Here is an 18938-nt window from a genome sequence, read left to right as displayed (position 1 = left end):
CTGTAGGGATATGGGGATGCAAAACAAAAATTTTCTACCCCATGACCAGGAACTACTGCTGTTATAGATCACGGGATTACCACTAGACGCGTGGATGCGGAACTTCTGTCGTGCGTCGATGTAGTCGAACAGATGGAAGCCGGCAGTGCAGTTGCGAAAACCTCCTCACGTGCGGCTCGTCCTTGTGCAGCAGATGCGGCACCTCCAAGGTATCCACATGTACAGTAAGAAGCGTCACGATCCGGACTGCTAGGTCCGCGAAGGCGACCTTGGGCTTGGCGCACAGGGGGCGGCACTATTCACCCGCATACTGTAGCAGGGGGCACTGTAGCACCGAGCACTATTTACGGTACTGTATCGCGTCCAGGAAGAAAATTAGGGTTCGCCTTGTGCGCCCCCTCCTCTGTTTATATAGCCCCTAGGGGTGCCCCTTTAATGGGCTTCCCTGTTGGGGCCCATTAGTGCACCTTAGCCCAGTCTAATTTGGATCTCGTCCTTATTAGGCTTCTTTCCCTTAAGTGTATGACCCTATGGGCTCACACGCGAATAGACATAGCCCGAGTAATCTTACTCGGCCCAATAGTAGACAGCGGCCTCTAGCAAGACATGTCAACTCCTATGCGCACGTAAAGTTCATATCAGACGAGCCGTCACAATATCATACACATGCTGTTCCTTTTACCTCACGATATTTGGTCTAGCTCTAAGCTAACCTCTCTTTCTCGATGCCGTGATTCAGATCCTTGGTTAACACTTAACCTTGGCATGGCCATTCACTTCTTGATCTGACTCACACGAGTGGCCTATAAATATCTCTCTCATGTAGAGAGGGGCAAATCTCATCTTGACCGATTATGTCTCACAGCATGCTTCTTGACAGACCCGAAAGCCACCTTTATGACTACCCTATTACGGTGCAGCGTTTGATGGCTCCTAAGTATGTCGGTTCACATCTTGAGTACATACGACGATCTCAGGTCTTAGGACACAGCGTATATATTGTGTAATGAGAAGTCATCATCTCGTGTTGAGTCAGTTCAATCTCATGTCTCACATGAGCCCACATTATTAGTTTGACATCACCATGTCCATGACTTGTGAAACATAGTCAATCAACTAATACATGTGCTAGTCTAATATTCATGTGTGTCCTCACATGAACTCCGACTAGGAACACTTTAGAATATTCATACAAGTAAAGAGTTTCACAAATACTTCACATAAGCATTAATCAATGCAAGTTGTCATCCATGAATATTCAAGGAACACTTTATTAACCATGAATACAAGGAAATATGATTGCCTCTAGGGCATATTTCCAACACTTCCAAGCCAATTCCCCTTGCTCAAAGGTTTTGGTTTTTACCGTTTTATCATACCATCGGCTAATTTTGGCTTTATTTGCCCCAACATTTATAAGAGCCTTCAGCCGATGGCCAGCCAAACACTGCAATTCTGAGTTCTTTATCGCAATCCCTCGTCCCTACTGGTTCTAATCTAGAACAAATACGCTTGAAGCAGGTAAATAACTATTCTTTCTGTTGGCCGATCCTATTACTCTTTTGTCTCCATCGGCCACCTTAACTTTATCTTCTTTTCAGGCACAGGAGTCTCCGGACAACAGCCTATTGTCCTTCCAAATCGGAGCTACTTCTCAGAAAGAGGGAGAAGAAACATCATCGGCCAATCCTGTTGTACTGTCGGATGAAACCAAAACCAAAGCCAAACTCCAAGAATCCCTTCAGTTTCTGAATCAAGACATCGGCCAACTAATCAAGAATGCACAGCCGATCCGAACCATCTTGGAAGAACTGGAGGGTAAGCTTCCAAAACCGATCGAAGAGGCATTAATCCCTGCAGACTTTATCGAGAGTCATCGTGCAGAATCCAACAAGGCCCAGAGACAACTCGCTGATCGTCTTCAGCAGGAAGAAATCATCAAACAAAGGGACAACCTTAAAGCTTTAGCAGAATCGGCCATCGGTGAGATCAAATCTCATAATGATACCCAGGCCAGCATTTTGAGAAATAAGGCAGCATTGGAAGCTGAACGGAATCATCTCATGCAAGAACTTAACCGGGTAAACCAAGCAATAGACATCGCATATCACGATCTATCTAAGATTCCACCAGCCATTGCCAAACTCGAGGAGGATAAGCAAAAGCATGCTTGTCAAGCATATCAACTTCACAAGAGTTTGTGGCTGATTTCTGGCTCATCAGTAGATAACAACCAAGTAATTGAAAATATTGATCAAATTCGCCTGCGTGCGATGAAAGTAATCCAGGAAGCTCTAGGATTACCGTAAGAATACCTCATGTAATGTAACCTCCAGAATTAGCAGACAACTTGATCTTAATCCCGAAATTTGTCTTTATGATTTATTGCTCTAAGGGCAACTCATATCGTGTCGGCCATATTACAACCGATGCATCCAACTCGCGAATTGGCTTTTACATATTTTTTGCACTAAAGGCAATACTTCCCAGTATTGGCTATAACTTACAAAATTTGGCCGATACTACAATCGGCCATATCCCTCATTGATCAAGACTCTTCCGAAAAATCTCCTGATTTTTCTGATGTAACTTCGTAATCAGCCATCCGAAAGAAATCCTTCTCCCATGCTTGACCAGAAATACAATTCATCCGATCATAACTCACTATATGGGCTTCGGCCGATGCCACACTGAATGACGAATCGGCCAAAACTATTTCAACAGTATCGTCAACCCACTGAATCAAACATTGATGCATAGTAGATGGAATGCAACAATTGGCATGTATCCAATCCCGACCCAACAGCAAACTATATGAACCTTTGCCATTAATAACGAAGAAAGTAGTGGGAAGGGTCTTACTACCAATTGTGAGATCGACACATAATGCCCCTAAAGCAGGAGATACGACTCCTTCGAAATCCTTTAGCATCATATCAGTTTTCGTCAGATCATCTTGATTCTTCCCAAGCTTGCGTAGCATAACATAGGGCATTATATTCACGGCTGCACCTCCATCAACCAACATCTTCGTGACAGACTTGCCATCAACGAATCCCTTCAGGAACAGTGTCTTAAGATGCTGCCTCTTATCATCTTCTGGCTTCTCAAATGTTGCTGGCAATGGTTCCAAATTTAACTGTGTCATGGCTTCCTCTAATTCTGGCTCATGATCTTCATCATCTGGTACCATAAACTCTTTCGACATTATGAAAACCATATTAATCGGTGCAGCCGATGATCCAGAATTTTGATCACTATCGGCTCTGGGTTTAGCACGCCAAACTTGTGACTTGATCCCTTTCTTGTGTAGATTCTGTTCTTGCTCTTCTTCAATGATCTCCAGCTGGCGTAACCTCTGAACACGTCGTTTCTGAGATCTGGTCAAACCTCCTGGACACCATTGGGATTGATCCGTGTGATCAGGTTCACGTTCTGGATCTCTCCGCATCGGCTGATCATCTTGTACTCTGTCATCGGCCATTTGTTCTAGCCGATCGTGTATAGATACTCTTCTCCCAGCAGAATCACGTAGCATTGTCCTGCCCCCTAGTCGATCATGCACCGATACTCTTTTTCCTAGCCGATCATGTACATGAGTGCGCTCATGCCGATAGAGCTCATGACTTGACCTTTCATATGATCAGTTGCCTTGACCATTGCATTCGGGACAATCATATGCCGATGGCAATGTCAACCCTTCTTCCCAGCAGTAGACAAAGAAAGGACACCTCCAATGATCTTGCTCGCGTCGCTCCTCTTCTTCTCTACGCTGCCGCCTTTCACGATTACGCTGAAACTTGTTCAACAGCATTTGAGACATTACACGTCTACGTGGTGCCAATGATCGTTCAGCATCCCTCATCGGACCCTTTCCTTTGACCTCATCGGCCGCTATCTGTGCTTTAGGATCAACAGCTCCAGATTACTTGGCCGATGATGACATCAGAATCTTAGCTTGAGAAGAACCTTCATCTCTAGCCACATCAACCATGTTTGTGGCGAAAGGATGTCCGTCGATCTTCATCGTCTTCTTGAGAGCCTCAAATTTCAACCTCCCTTGTTCGAAAGCCATCTGAATCTGCTGTCGGAAGACCTTGCACTCATTTGTATCATGCGATGTGGCGTTGTGCCACTTGCAGTACTTTATATTCTTGAGCTCGTCCTCCGATGGAATCTTGTGATGTGGCTTCAACTTGATCAACCCTTCCGACAATAACAAGTCAAAGATCTTGCCGGCTTTGGTGATGTCGAACCCGTACGACTCAGGCTCTTTCTTACTAAATGGACACATCACCGGCTTTTTACTGTTCTGTATCCACTCAGCCGATGCGACTGTTTTTTGCTCCTCTTCAGACTCATCATTAGCAGAATATTCCACATAGTTGATCTTCTTCTGAAAAGGCTTCTTGGACTCGTAGGATCGAGTCTCTCCTGTCATCCGACTTGTGATCTGGCTAATACTTTCAAACTCCTGCGATGCATATTTATCTTTAATGTGCTGCAAGAGTCCATTAAATGCTGCATCGGACAACTGTTGATCGGACAGAACCAAACTGTAACATCGGTTCTTGACATCTCTGAACCTTTGGATAAAAGCAGTAACAAATTCATCATTTCTTTGTCTCAAGCCGGTCAAATCGGTCAATTTTAACTCAGTAATCCCAGAGAAGAAGAACTGATGAAATTGTCTTTCTAGATCGGCCCAATATAATATGGAGTTTACTGGCAAAGTAGTGAACCAAGCAAAGGCCGATCCAGACAAAGATAAGGAGAACAAACGGACTCTGAGTGCATCCTGGTTGCCCGCTTCTCCCAACTGTAGAAGGAACCTATTAACATGTTCCATAGTAGAAACTTCTCCTTGCCCTGAGAACTTTGTGAAATCAGGCATTTTGTACTTGTGTGGGAGAGGAATCTGATCATAAGCCGGAGGATAGGGAGTCTTGTACATAACAGACTGTTGTTTTGGCCTCAAACCAAACTGCTCCCTCATCACTTCAGCTATCTTCGTGCTCCAATCAACTTACGGCTCAACTATTGGCATTTGTTGAGGGGAAATCGTACTCGCTACATTGGTCATCATCGCAAGTTGTTGAGCTGCATGGTTCATCGGCTGTCCAGCCGATTGCATCTGTCGTTCTTGCTGGGACATCTGATTAGGTATCTGCTGAGTCATCGTCGGCTGTGTAGCTGATGGGTTAGCTGATTGTTGACCAGTGATATCCATGTACGACACATTGACATACCGTATCTGTCTAGTTGCTTGATCGTGGAATACCCAGTTGATTCTCTTCTGATGTGGAGATTGCGACAATAACACTTCTGAAGGAGACTGGGGTTGGAGCAGGATAGCAAGATGCTGCTGTGGGGTCATTGGCGGTGGCGCCGATGTATTAGCTTGTGCCATCTATTGTGGACTCCATGCGCCTTGTGCATTTGGCTGTGTTGCCAATGCATCCTACCGTGCACCTATCGGCTGAATGGCCGATGGATCAGGCTGAGAGGCTATCGGTTGAGAAGTCGATGCATTAAATTACATCTTGGGTGGCGTAGAAAAGAAATCCGGATGCATACCATACCCAGTAGCAGGATCCCATCCTTTAAGAAATACAGACGCAGATCCACCTTGCACAGTTGTAGCAATCGGCGGCGTGGTTGAGTAGATAGGATCTGTCGTACCCACCGATATTGCAGTAGTCGTCTGGGGTGGAGTTTGACTGTTGCTTGTTCCTGCCTGGCTATATTGAGCCGATAGGGCTGCTGCCATAGACACCTCCAAGGAAGTATATTGCATCTAATCTGGTTGTATATAGCAAGAACCCATGCACCTTGATAACGTGCCTTCAGCAAAAGTCTTGGCCACTGCATTGTGCACCGTGTTGCCCATGACTATTGCACTCTTGATGAAGGCTTGTGCCACAGCCTGGCCAACTGCGTCTATCATCTTGCTTTCACGTTGAGCCTCTGTCAATGGCTGGAAAAATGGAAGATCAAACTTCTTGATCACATCACCAGATCTGTTGACGCTGTATGATTTGAGGCATTCATGCTTGAACCTCTCCACCAGCTCTTCAAATTCCTTCTTTTGTTCTTCATTGAGCTTATCTTCAGGAACAAGAATATGGTTTTCTTCATTAACTGCAGATTTATCTGTGAGTTCCACCATATTGAAGATTTTGTGTCCCACCGAGCGTGCCAAAAGATGTGTTGACGCAAAAATCAACACACTGGAATCCGAGGGCAAGTGTTCACCGAGTCACGAAAAGTTAACCAAGCGTGCCAGTCAATTTGACATATAATTGACAAAGGAGAAAACAAAGTCAAATTCGAGAGCGTATCGGCTGGGATTCTGAATAACTCTCAGATGGGCGTATCGGCAAGCTTTGCCGATACTATAAACGACAAAAAGATATTAAATGCAAGCGTACAGTGAAGGAGCGTATCGGCAGGATCAGCCGATACACTAGACGACAAAACCGGCTTTTGAACAGCCGATCGTGTATGTATGGCAAGATCTAAGCTACAAATGTGTAACTTAGATGATGTGAAGCTAAAAACATATCTAAACCGGCTCTTGAGATAACAAAAGTGTTACTCCAAAACCTAAAACCGATCTAATATGTTTTTAAATGTGATAATGGCCAAAAAGCATAGGAAAACCTACAAATCTAGCCGATATCGATATTTGGTGAATAAATCTAGACGAGACGACAGCGATGCGCCTGGAAGTCAAAGGCTAGATAAACTCGATAACTTTTGAATAGATTTGAACGAAGCCACAGCGATGCGCCCGGTAGCTAAAGCTCAAATATACTCGGTAAAACGAAAACTCACCAGCAAATCAAGTCGCTCGAATGTGAGACGTCCTTGATCAACTTGAAAGAACTCGTCGAAAAAAGAAGAGAAAATGTGAAGTCGCTGAAAAAGTGCAAAGGAATTGTAAAGTTTGTTGTATTGGATGTGTATCAAGTTTTTCCGGTCTCTTACAACTGATATATATAGCCTAGCGCTATCAAGTCCTAACCGATTACGGCAAATATTACTTGACTAAAAAGAAAAGACTTTCTAAAAAATAAACTACTTTAAATACTACAACCGAATCATCAAGATTCTTGCAGAGCCCGGATCCTCTCCTCCTTCCTTGACTTCATCGGCAACTATCCATCGGCCGAGTACCAGAGTGGATTAATCAGCATCTTCGCATAATATTCTCCTGGTCCATCGGACGGACTCCCATCGGCCGATCCCAACTCTATGCATCTTTTGGTTTCTTTTGAAACGACCATCTTTCTTTCACCGAAATCACCTTCCTTGACACGTGTCAAAAAACGGTGTCAACAGATCTATTATCTTAATACAATAGTATTAAAAGAAACCACCACGTTCGCCAAGAGGGTCTAGAAATTCTCACGTTAATCTAAAAAAGAAAAAAACTTGCACCGTTGGATTTTATGAAGATCCAACGGTCTATATTATTCCGAAGAATTTATATCTATAAAAAATCCATATAACATAAAATTCCACATTAGATAAAAAATGTGTGTTTCCTATTACAGTAGGACACCAATGTTTTAGAGGCGTAATAGGTCTAGGACTCAAGAAAGGTAGCATGCTAGCTCCGTTTCTAGCCAGGATAGAGAAAATAAATAAAGGTCACATCAATCAACTATAACGTGCAGATCTATTCCGAGATCGTTTGAAACAAAATCCAACCTAATTAAATTTTTTTAGTTCTCCATAAGTTTTGAAAAGAAAAAGATAGGACTATACAAAGACAATATTTCGTTAATTCAATAGAAATTTATTTTCCCCATGTCTTCGTCGATTTCGATCAGACTAATGAGTAATGACCTTCTTGCTTGCGGTTGTCTGATGAGATATTTGCCTCACATCAACCTAGAGTGCAGCGACAGCTTGAAAATATGTGTATATTTCATCTTGCACCAATGAGGGCCAGGTCAATTATTCCTCATCTGTAAACTACAGCTTAAGATTATCGCATTTCACAAGCGGGGGGGGGGGGGGGGGGGGGGGGGGATGACATGGCTTGCAAACCGCTTTATAGACCTGCTGGCCTATCAATTGACAACTAAGAATTTGATGTTTTGAACAAACATATGCCTAGCCCGTGCAATGTGTGTTTTGTTCAATACTAAGCAGTAGCAAATTGATTTTCTATTTGCTTCCAATTTTCTTTATGTGTAAACTCGGTAGTTCTGTATAGAGCTGCTGAAGGCGTGCAGCTGCCCACATTAGTGAGAGATCAATGCATAAACTAATATAGAGTTTCAAACAAGTTCAGATATATTCTCACTACTTTTGTTATAGACAAATCTATGACCATGGTGATAAGATGGACGGTAGTCGGTAACTGACTTGGCTAGATGCCTCCGGTAGCACTCTGTGGGATCGAATTTCATGCTTGAGGTTAAAGAAATCCCCCTCGCTGGCCACAGAAGCCAGGGTTCGATGGGTTTTCTCGACCGAGAAGCCAAAGGTCGCTTCCTCTTAATAAAATACGGCGGGGGCTGTCATATCCCCTCCGGTTGAGTTTTTTGATAAGATGGATGATAGAGGCTCTAGAAATTCCTACATTAATCTAAAAAAAAGAAAGATTGCACCGTCAGATTTTATGAAAATCTAACGGTCTATATTATTCCAAAGAGTACGTTGATATTAATTTGGTATTTACTATTAGAATTAGATTTTATTAGTTTTTCTAACGTAAAGAACTTGGACTCCATCTTTCCGTAATCATGTCTCGCGTCAGGTTTAAATGGAAAAAAGGAAATGTGATATCATAAAACATGACCGATTCATTCCTAATTAGCTGCAAATAAAAGAGGAAATATAAAAAAGGACATGCCTATTTTTTTGAGCAAATAAAGGTCAGGTTGGTCAGGTCCTGACTGAGCTGACACAAATATGCTAACCCTCATCGGTAAATAAATGATTATTTTATAATTATATCATTATATAACATAAATTATAGGAAAATAATAAATTCATCTGTACAACGAGTCATATAGCTAGGGGCGCATTGGACATTTGACATCTTCCATATATTCATTAAAAAAAATAGAAGCTGTTCCACCAAACATTTTTCAAATGACTCTCTCTCCATTAGAGAAGACACTCCATCAGAGGAGCTACAACCGAAGTTGTTTCAGCCACAGCTGGAGCCCTGCCAAACTAGCCCTAAGTCAATAGCCTACGATACATAACAAATGATTCAAACCAGTCGCTGTCGTTGTTCCTCTTCGCTTAGACAATATAGCAAACTCTAAGGCACAATCTAAACTCAGCAACTGAGTTGAACTAAACAGGGAACTTCTCCATTAGGTGCACTGAACATGAAACACACTAATCAATTTTAAATGTTTGGAGGAAAAAATTGAAGTTGGAGAAATCGGCCAAAATAGCTCAGGAAAATGAAGTCAAAGAAAAAGTTAGAAACAACAACAAAGATATATCTGGAGCTATACATCGACAAGATGACAAAAGTCTAAAGTGGACCAATTTATGCATCAGTCAGTCAAATGAGCTAAAAGAAATTGAAAAATATACAGTAACTAAAGTGGGAAAATACCATTGTACTCCACTGAATAAAATATATAGGGTGTGTTATTTAACACGCCGCACGCTAAATTAGTATTCAACACGCCCAAGCACAGCCACCGACCGAAAACAGTGAACCATGAAAGAAAAATATCATGTGACAAGCCGTGCAATAAGATGGTTGTACCCGGTGGGCCTGGTATACATAGACGCAAGCTCTTTCATATTGGTAAGTGTGTTGAAGTGGAGTGGCACGTAGATTGAGTGGCGAGGAAAGACGAGAGACTAGATGAAGGGTTCTCTTTGGTGAGCAGGTTTGATTCAATGTGAAAATAGGAAAAAGGAAATTTCAGGTTATGCACATGGAGAGAAACAATTCTTTTTGAATCGATGGGATCAAAACTCCTCCGGTTAAGTTGCAAGAAATAAAATAGTCAGACTAGATAGTATTGTGACAATGTTGAAGAATACTGATTTGTAGTATACAAAGAATACCAATCTCACATGCATAGAAATATTTCTCTACAATTCCAGTAAAAAGCATTATTAAATAAGCACTACTAAGTTTTCTGATGACTCAGTGGTCTAAAAAATCCAAAGAAGCAATGTCGAGTCCAATTAACAAACAAATAAATTTGGAATTAGAAAAAGAAAAATATTATTAGAACAAAGATTCCAAATTTAATACAATCAATAAATATCAAAATTTGATATTTGAAATTTATTAGTTCAGTTGATGCAAATTGGGAAGTAAAATTGCTAAAGAAAGGGTCTGGCACACACACTTAATGAATGATAGATAAATTTCGAATTAGGACTTATAATTACTGTAATAATAATAAAAATTACACCATTAATTTTTTTGATAATTTAATGGTCTATCTAAGAATACATGATAAATACAGTTGATAAATCATGAATAACTAAATTTAGAATTAAAATAGTTGGAAGATTAGCAGTACTCTATATTGAATTGGAACCAAAATAGCAAAATAAATAATTCATGTCAAAATCAACTAATAATCAATAACTAAATTTGATAAACAAATGAAAATGTATTTTGTTTAAAATAATATTTAGAAAAAGCATATTATTTAAATAAAGAGAACATGTAGAATATGTTAATACAAAGTAAAACTATTATACTCATACCTTTTTATTTAGTACATTAATTTTGAAAGAAAATAATGAATCAACATGTTCATCTACATGGACTAATCTCCTTGCGTTAAATAGCGGAAGACATGACAAATGATAATTATGGAGAAAACCATTATCATGAAAAACAAAAGTAGATTATTTAAATAATTTATTTTTAGGTAAAACGAGGCTGAAATGTTGGAAGAAAAAGCTAGCTACCCGTGCTATTTGCGTGGGGCACCTCGCTCCAACTATTTTAATTCTAAATTTAGTTATTCATAATTTATCAACTGTATTTATCATGTATTCTTAGATAGACCATTAAATTATCAAAAAAATTAATGGTGTAATTTTTATTATTATTACGGTAATTATAAGTCCTAATTCGAAATGTATCTATCATTCATTAAGTGTGTGTGCCGGACCCTTTATTTAGCAATTTTACTTCCCAATTTGCATCTTCCCCTCCTCCCTCATCGCCACGCCGCCGTCCGCAAGGTCGTGGCTGCGGGGGCGGCTTCTGGGGGTCGTCGGGCTGCTGCGCGGCCGGAGCAGAGGAGCCGCTCGGGATGCTCCTGCCCCTTCCTTCCTTTACCCTCTGGCCAAACAGGCGGATGAGGATAAGGTTTGGGAGGGCATCACTTGGTGCACCCGAGATTGTACCCACAGGTTCGTCTTGATGCTGCTGCTATTTTTTCCAATCTAAGATCGGTTTGCGTCGCCCTGCCGTTCGTCGCCGTTCATCGTCAACACTCCCGAAGGACAAGGTTGTTGTTGCGCCCTCCAGGCTCCAACAACGACATTCATGATCAAGCCACCCTACCAGTGTCGTCGCCTTTTCAGGCGGTGGCACCACTCGCCGTGGTCTTCGTCAAGCAGGCGTTCGATTCGCCTCCGCGCCTCCAGCCGTTCTCGCACAGACATCGCCGCCGCCACCCTTGATCTGAGCGCGACACTTGCTGCAACCTGCGCCGTCGCCACCCCTGTCCTGAGCAAGAACTAAGTCGCAAACCGCGCCGTCTACCTTCGTCATCTGCCGCACCGTCCTGCTGCTGTCTTTGGCAAGAAGCTGCTGAGTTTGTGTACTCAAGCACCTCGACGACGCTTCGACCCGCGCCCCCTCCACGGCTTCAACCACGTCCACCTCGACCTCGGCTACTACGGCACTAAAGGGCTATCATCTGCATGAGTCTCTAGTCAAAGCTTTTGCACCGACGTTCCGACTGCAAAGGGGATACGTCTCCATTGTTCTCCAGTCTGACCGTTCGTGCTGCTACCGCTACGACTCCGGATTGATTGTAATCCCGGGATAACCTTCCTTATCTCTAGGAGAGGTTACTTGCCCTCCAAGCCATGTACTCCTATATATACCGCCCAAGGGGCTCAATGCAATACATCGACTACATTATACGCATCCTACCTTCCCACATTGTCAAACGGAATGCATTCAATGAGCTCTATGTTATCCATGGGCTAATTAGCAGATAAAAAAATTCAACTTAGCCTCTCATATAATGTGCCACTCAATCTTCTAACAATTTTTTGCATTTAACACCATAGTGTTAAAACAAGTCGCCACATTCGTCAAAAGTGACTAGAGATTAAAATATCAACCTAGAAAAGGAAAAATACACATCATTTTGATTTTATTATGATCTAATAGTCTACAATAACTTAAAGAGTTCATCGATAAATTAAAAAATTAAATTAATAAAATTAGTAGTTTACTAAAGAGCTCATGTCAAAGAAGATTAACACACAAACAAATTTAAAGTTTTTTTGAAGAATAAGGACATAGGAAGTTGCCTAAGAGCTCATGATGAATGAGGTCATTTTTTTTGCATTTAATACCATAGTGTTAAAACGTCACCACATTCGCCAAAAGTAAATAGAGATTAAATATTAATGTGGAAAATTAAAAATACACACCGTTTGATTTTATTATGATCTAATAGTCTATAGTAACATAAAGAGTTCAATGATAAATTCAGAAATTAAATTAATAAAATTAGTAGTTGACTAAAGAGCTCATGACAAAGAAGATTAATACACAGAAAAACTAAAAGTTTTTTAGAAGAATAAGGACATATGAAGTTGTCGTAATAAGAGCTCATGATGAATGAGGTTAATTTTTGCATTTAATACCATGGTGTTAAAACAAGTCACCACATTCGTCAAAAGTGACTAGAGATTAAAATATTAATCTAGAAAATAAAAAATACACATTGTTTGATTTTATTATGATCTAATAGTCTAGAGTAACTTAAAAAGTTCATTGATAAATTTAAAAATTAAATTAATAAAAATAGTAGTTGACTAAAGAGCTCAAGTCAAAGAAGATTAACACACAAAATGTTTTTAAAGTTTTTTTAGAAGAATAAGGACGTAGGAAGTTGTCCTAAGAGCTCATGATGATTGAGGTTAATAAATAGCTAATTAAGAATTAAGAAAATAATGAAATTAGTAATTTATTTGTATACAAATTGGGAAGAAACATAGCTGAATATAGAGTCTATGACAAATACAATTGATAAATAACTATTTTTTATTTAAAATATTAAAAATTGGTATTTGATTGTCAAAAATATTGGATAGAAAATTACTTAAGTATAGAGATTATGCAATTAAATTCATCAGTAGCTGAATTTTGAAATATGACTTGAAGCTACCATGCTAATCGAGAAAGAAATAACTTACAACAATTATTTTTTAGGATGCTCTAACTATCTAGATTAGTCCCAAGAATTCATCTTGAGAAAACTCAAAATTACAATAAAGGAAGGATAGTAGTATTCTAAATAAATTAGGAAATAAAAAGTTAAAATAAGAATTTCATATCAAATACATGTATTAAATAACTATGTTGGCAAGAAAAAGACTATTTCCAAGCAAATTACTTAGATAAAAAATACCCATGTACAATGTAATTAGTCAATAGATAAATAAAAAATCTCAATACCCAGATCTATCTACTTAGTACATAAATTTCAACATAAAAAATATTAAGACACCATGTTAATGTTGAGGGATAAGAAACTAACACATCAGTGGTAAACCTAAGCAATTTAGGCTGTGCTCGAGCCCCTTGGATCTTGCCCCGCCCACACCTTTGTAGGTTCAGGATTGGTCAAAGGAAACCGGGCCCGAAAAGTCCAGCCTCATGAGAGCATGGCCTGACATTATAATTTAATTATTTTAAACAGAAAATAGTAGAAAGCCCGAGCTCGGTCCGGAATTTACCCATAGGACATGACTAGGTGCGAAGTTTAGATAAAAAAATTAGTGGGGTATTTTTTCGATTCGACTTGAAAAATGCTCAGATCTAATCAATGAAAATGGGGGGAAACTATATTGTTTGTAAGCATAGATGCAAATTATAACCAATAGATGTATTAGAAGAATATATAAAATAGAAAACAAGAAATATATCAGGTTTGTTGCAGTCATATATGGATTACTGTGACTCAAATTCTGTATGAAAATTAAAATTCATGATGAATAGGATAGAAGAGAATCTTCATTAGTATGAAAACAAAATGAAAAAAAAATGATATGCATCGAGGATCACATGGTTATATGAGAAGGAGCTTGCATCAAGGAAGGCTTCAACTTCTATGATGTATTCTCCCACATCGTTGGCCATCAAAGGAAGATGCACCATGGATGTCACCTCTAGCCATGGCAAACGCATCCCTCAGCAACATTTATCTTTTAACGTACCATTGCCAACGCAAAAAAAATGAAGATGCAACGCTGCTATGACTTACAAGACATGGCTACAAGGCTGATGAATAATGCATCCGCCAAAACAAGATTGAATAGACAAATCAAATATAAATAGCCTAGCTAGACATAATAATTTGGTTGAGTGGGTCTGGACTACATTCCCATATCTTCTAATCTTAAGAATAGTATATCATGGTACCAAAATCTCTCTAACACAAATTCACATTACAAGACCAAACATATAATACTTTCAATGAAGACAAAGATATATTTCTATATAAGGTATTATTTTTAGTAAAAGTTCATCATCCACCACAAATATGATGAAAAATGTGGCTATAATGTATTATTTTTACTAAGAGTTCATCATCCGCCACAAATATAATGGATAATGTAGCACCTCGGTTTGTTCTATTTAAACAAATGAATGATAACGAAACAAAAAAAAGTATTTGGACAAATGTATTTTGAAGTTAAAAAGAGTTCATATGTTAAAATAAAAAGATCTAGCTACCCTCGCTATTTGCGCGGGCCGCCTTGCTAGTTTCATATACTTGGAGGAGCATAATTGATGAAATAGATCTACTGAAGCAAGGTATCATTTGGAGGATTGGATCTGGCTGTAATGTGAATATATGGTCCGATCCTTGGTTCCCAAGAGGAAGCACCAGGAAACCTATAACCCCACGAGGTAGCACATCACTTATTTGCCGGGCCAACTCCAACTCCCCAACGGACGGCTAGCGACAGAGTGGACAAGCCCAGCCTAGACTACCGAGCTCTTCCTCTCGATCACTTTCATCGGCAGGCCGCCTTCCATCCGCAGCGTCAGCGAGAGCACGGGCCTCGGCCGCTCCTCGCCGCCGACAAACTGGAACCTGAACCTCTCGAACACGCACGCCACGATGGATTTCATCTGGATGTAGGCCATCTCCTTGCCGAGGCACATCCGCGGCCCGGCGTGGAAGACCGGGTACCTGAACGGGCTCTCCGGCCGGAACGCGCCGTCCTCGCCGAGCCACCGCTCCGGCCTGAACTCCTCGCAGTCCTCGCCCCACACGTCCTCCACCCGCGCCATCGCGTACGCGGAGTAGGTCGTCAGCCACCCTCTCCTGACGAACGTGCCGTCCGGCAGCAGGTCGTCCTCCTTGCAGCTGTGCGTGTCCATGGCCACCGGCGCGTACAGCCGCATGGACTCGGTGATGGCGGCGTGGAGGTAATGCACGCCGCGCAGCTCGTCGAAGCTGAACGTCGCCGTCGCGCCGGCGGCGTCCCCCTGCCCGGACGCCCGCGCCACGACGACCTCGCGCATGATCCTGTCCTCCACGTCGGGCCGGGTGGACACCAGCCAGAAGAACCAGGTCAGCGCCGACGACGTCGTGTCGCGCCCCGCGAGGAGGAAGTTGGTGACCACGTCCCGCCGTCCCGGAGGCTCTCGTCGCTGTGCTCTCCGCTCGCGGCGAAGCGCGACAGGAAGTCGTCCCGGCCCGCCAGCCCGGTGGCGTCACCCCTCTCCCGGCGCTCCCAGACGATCCGGCCGGCGTAGCCGTGGATGGTGCGGCAGGGGCGGGCCCCATTGAATTCAAAGGTATTCAACTGAATACCTATTATTTTTGAACAAAAAATTTGTATGTATAGTGCATCCATGTATATGATTCAGAAAAAACAAAAATAACACAACAAACCAGACTACAAGAGTATCAATCTCTCTTTTAGTCCAAAAAACTCTCATCAACCCAACTCCACTTCCCCACTACCGGCCCAACTACCCCCACATGGCCCAAAATTTCTCATCACACATCCCCCAAGCCCAATCCTGCTCCCGACGCCTCTCCCTATCGATTGCCCCATTCCCCAAACTCCACCGCCGTCTGCTGCCTTGTGCCTCGCCCGTCCGCGGTCTGCCCTGCAGCTGCCCGCCGCCTTCTGCCTCGCCACCGCCCAGCCACCCGCGTTCATCGCCCCCAGGCCCGAGCCCCGCGCGCGCAGGCCGGCGCAGCGGTTGCGACTGCAGGCAGGCCCGCACCGCGCAGGGCCAGCCGTGCAAGCTCCCGCTGCCTGCGCGCCGCGCGCGGTGCGTAGCCGAGCAGCGCAGGCCGTCCCGTAGGGGCACCGCCGCGCTGCGCAGCCGTTGGTTGGTGCAGCACCACGCGCGGGGACACAGGGCGTCACTGCTCCATCGGCGATGGCGGCTGTCGGCTGGCGGGTGATGGAATGTGGGCGCGTGCGTCGGTTCCTATCACCCTTCTCGGCTTCTCCAGGCTCCAGCACCGGGCGCACAGATTAGCGGATTAGAAAGCCAGCAAGTGAGCCACCGAGGGCTTGGGCTGATGCTTAGGTGAGCAATTCGCTAATGCCAAATTGGCTTCATATCAATACATAACAATTATGGATTGCAATGTGCCAATGTGTGTGTATGAATGTTTGTGAAATTGTGACGAGGCAGTGATGGACTGGTCACGATATTTTTGAAACTTGAGTCAATTCTTTCTTGCAAGTTAAGAATGAGGACAATATCGCTCATTTATAGAGTCTGAAGGACAGGAAAGTTAACTGACAAATGGTAAATTTTCTTATCATTTTACTATTTTATCCTCCATTTAGAGAATTATTGATGTTAATACATACTCCCTCCTTCCCCGTTTATAAGGCATACACGTATATCAAGATTCAAATCTTCTCATCTTTGACCAATAATTTGACTATTAAATTTTTATTTTTATAATGCAAATTTCATATGATTGGATTCATAATCAAACATAGTTTACAATGATTATAAGTTTATAATCAAAAGTGATATAATATATGATAAATAAATAGTCAAAGTGTTGTTTAGAAGACCGTGTCATGTTCCACCATGCCTTATAAACGGGGAAGGAGGGAGTAGTTATGAGTTAATAATCCTTAATTAAGGCTGTTAAAAAAATTATCTTTTAAATTTCGAATACCCAACCTCAAAATTCTGGGCCCGCCCCTGTGGTGCGGAGCGCCTCGCACATCCGCCTCTCGGGCTCCATGCCGAGAAGCCTCTTGAGGCGCCACAGCGACTTGAACGGCGACATGAACCGGGCCGTGACGGCGCTCTGCGCGTCGTTGAAGGCGCGCATGAACTCGGCGCTCTGGGGCGCCGCCATGCTCTCCTCGGCCAGGCACACCGGGTCCTCGTCGAACGCCACGCGGCAGATGTTATCGAACGCGAAGCGCTCCAGCACGTCCTGCACGTCCAGCGTGCGCCCGTCCCGGCGCGCCCGGTCGAGCAGGGGCAGCAGCCGCTCGACGACCTCGAAGCGGACGGTGTCGACGACGAAGCTCCGGAGCGAGCGCTTGCTGAACTCGTAGCTGGCGGCCTTGCGCTGCCACAGCCACTGCTCGCCGTCGGAGTTGAAGATGCCACGCCCGAGGAAGTCCTCGATCATGGACACCGTGACCTCGCCCTTGGGGTAGTTGGCGAAGTTGGTCTTGAGCAGGGATGAAAACAGTCGGAAACGGTAATTATTCGGTAATCAGTTTTTTGGTCGTTTTTCTTTGATTGCGAATAAATAGGATATACAATCTTGTATACAAATTTGTATTCTTGTTTTGAGCATTGAGCTTGTAAAGATTCATAAAAGATAAACCTTAAATTCATCCTATATTTTCTCAAATGATAGATATAAAATTCGGTATGGATTCGGAAACAAATTCGGTATTTTTTTCACTTTTTTTTGTTGTAGGGAGCAAATAATGCATAAAATAATTTATGCAAAATTTTATTCTTATTTGTAATAATATGCTTGATAATATAAGAAATGATCACCATCAAATTTTATACATATCTATTTTAAAATATTAAATTTATTCTAACAGTTCAGATTACCACTTTCATCCCTAGTCTCGAGGATGTGCTCGACATTGGCCGGGTTGGCGGTGATGGCGCCGCCGGTGAAGCCGAGCACCTTGAAGGAGATGGTGTGCGTGGGCTCGCGATTGATGACGTCCGTGCACCAGTCGAGGAAGCGGTGCTGGTTCTTGACGAAGTGCGGGAGCGTGCCGAGGAGCGGGTAGGCCTTGAGGCCATGAGCGCGGGGCTGCTTCTTGGGGTCCCGGCGCAGGAGCGAGCAGATCAGAGGGAGGAGGGGGAGAAGCAGGAGGAGCTGGAGGGCAAGGGGTGAGGTCAGGGAGAGCTCCATGCCGATTTGGATTTGGCTTCGACTTGCGAGTGGTGCCGGTGATTCACGGCCAAGGATCGCTCGTTTTATGTACCGGCCCGTGAGCTCGGTTAGCTCACATCGCGTCATGTTCATTGTGTGCTACTCTGTACAAATATTTTGGTAGACTCCGTCCCTACGTTTCTTTTGTAACAAGGCACGAACGCATGATTCAAAATTTAATAACTGATTGGCCTAGTACTCTATAGTGTTAATTTCGTGATAAATTAATACCACTGACGGTGGGTGAATACCACAAACAGAAATTTATAGAACCCCATTTAGAGATCTGGCCAGGGGGTAAAAGTGTTGTAAACCTCTGAG

At 42.7% G+C, this 18938-nt stretch overlaps 1 pseudogene; it reads right to left on the bottom strand.

The window, feature by feature from the left end:
• Positions 1–15013: 15013 nt before the first annotated feature.
• Positions 15014–18644, bottom strand: LOC120708384 (annotated as a pseudogene).
• Positions 18645–18938: the final 294 nt, after the last annotated feature.

Source organism: Panicum virgatum, chromosome 5K (assembly GCF_016808335.1).
Source record: "Panicum virgatum strain AP13 chromosome 5K, P.virgatum_v5, whole genome shotgun sequence".
NCBI lineage: Eukaryota > Viridiplantae > Streptophyta > Magnoliopsida > Poales > Poaceae > Panicum > Panicum virgatum.
This window is presented reverse-complemented; position numbering and strand designations above follow the sequence as displayed.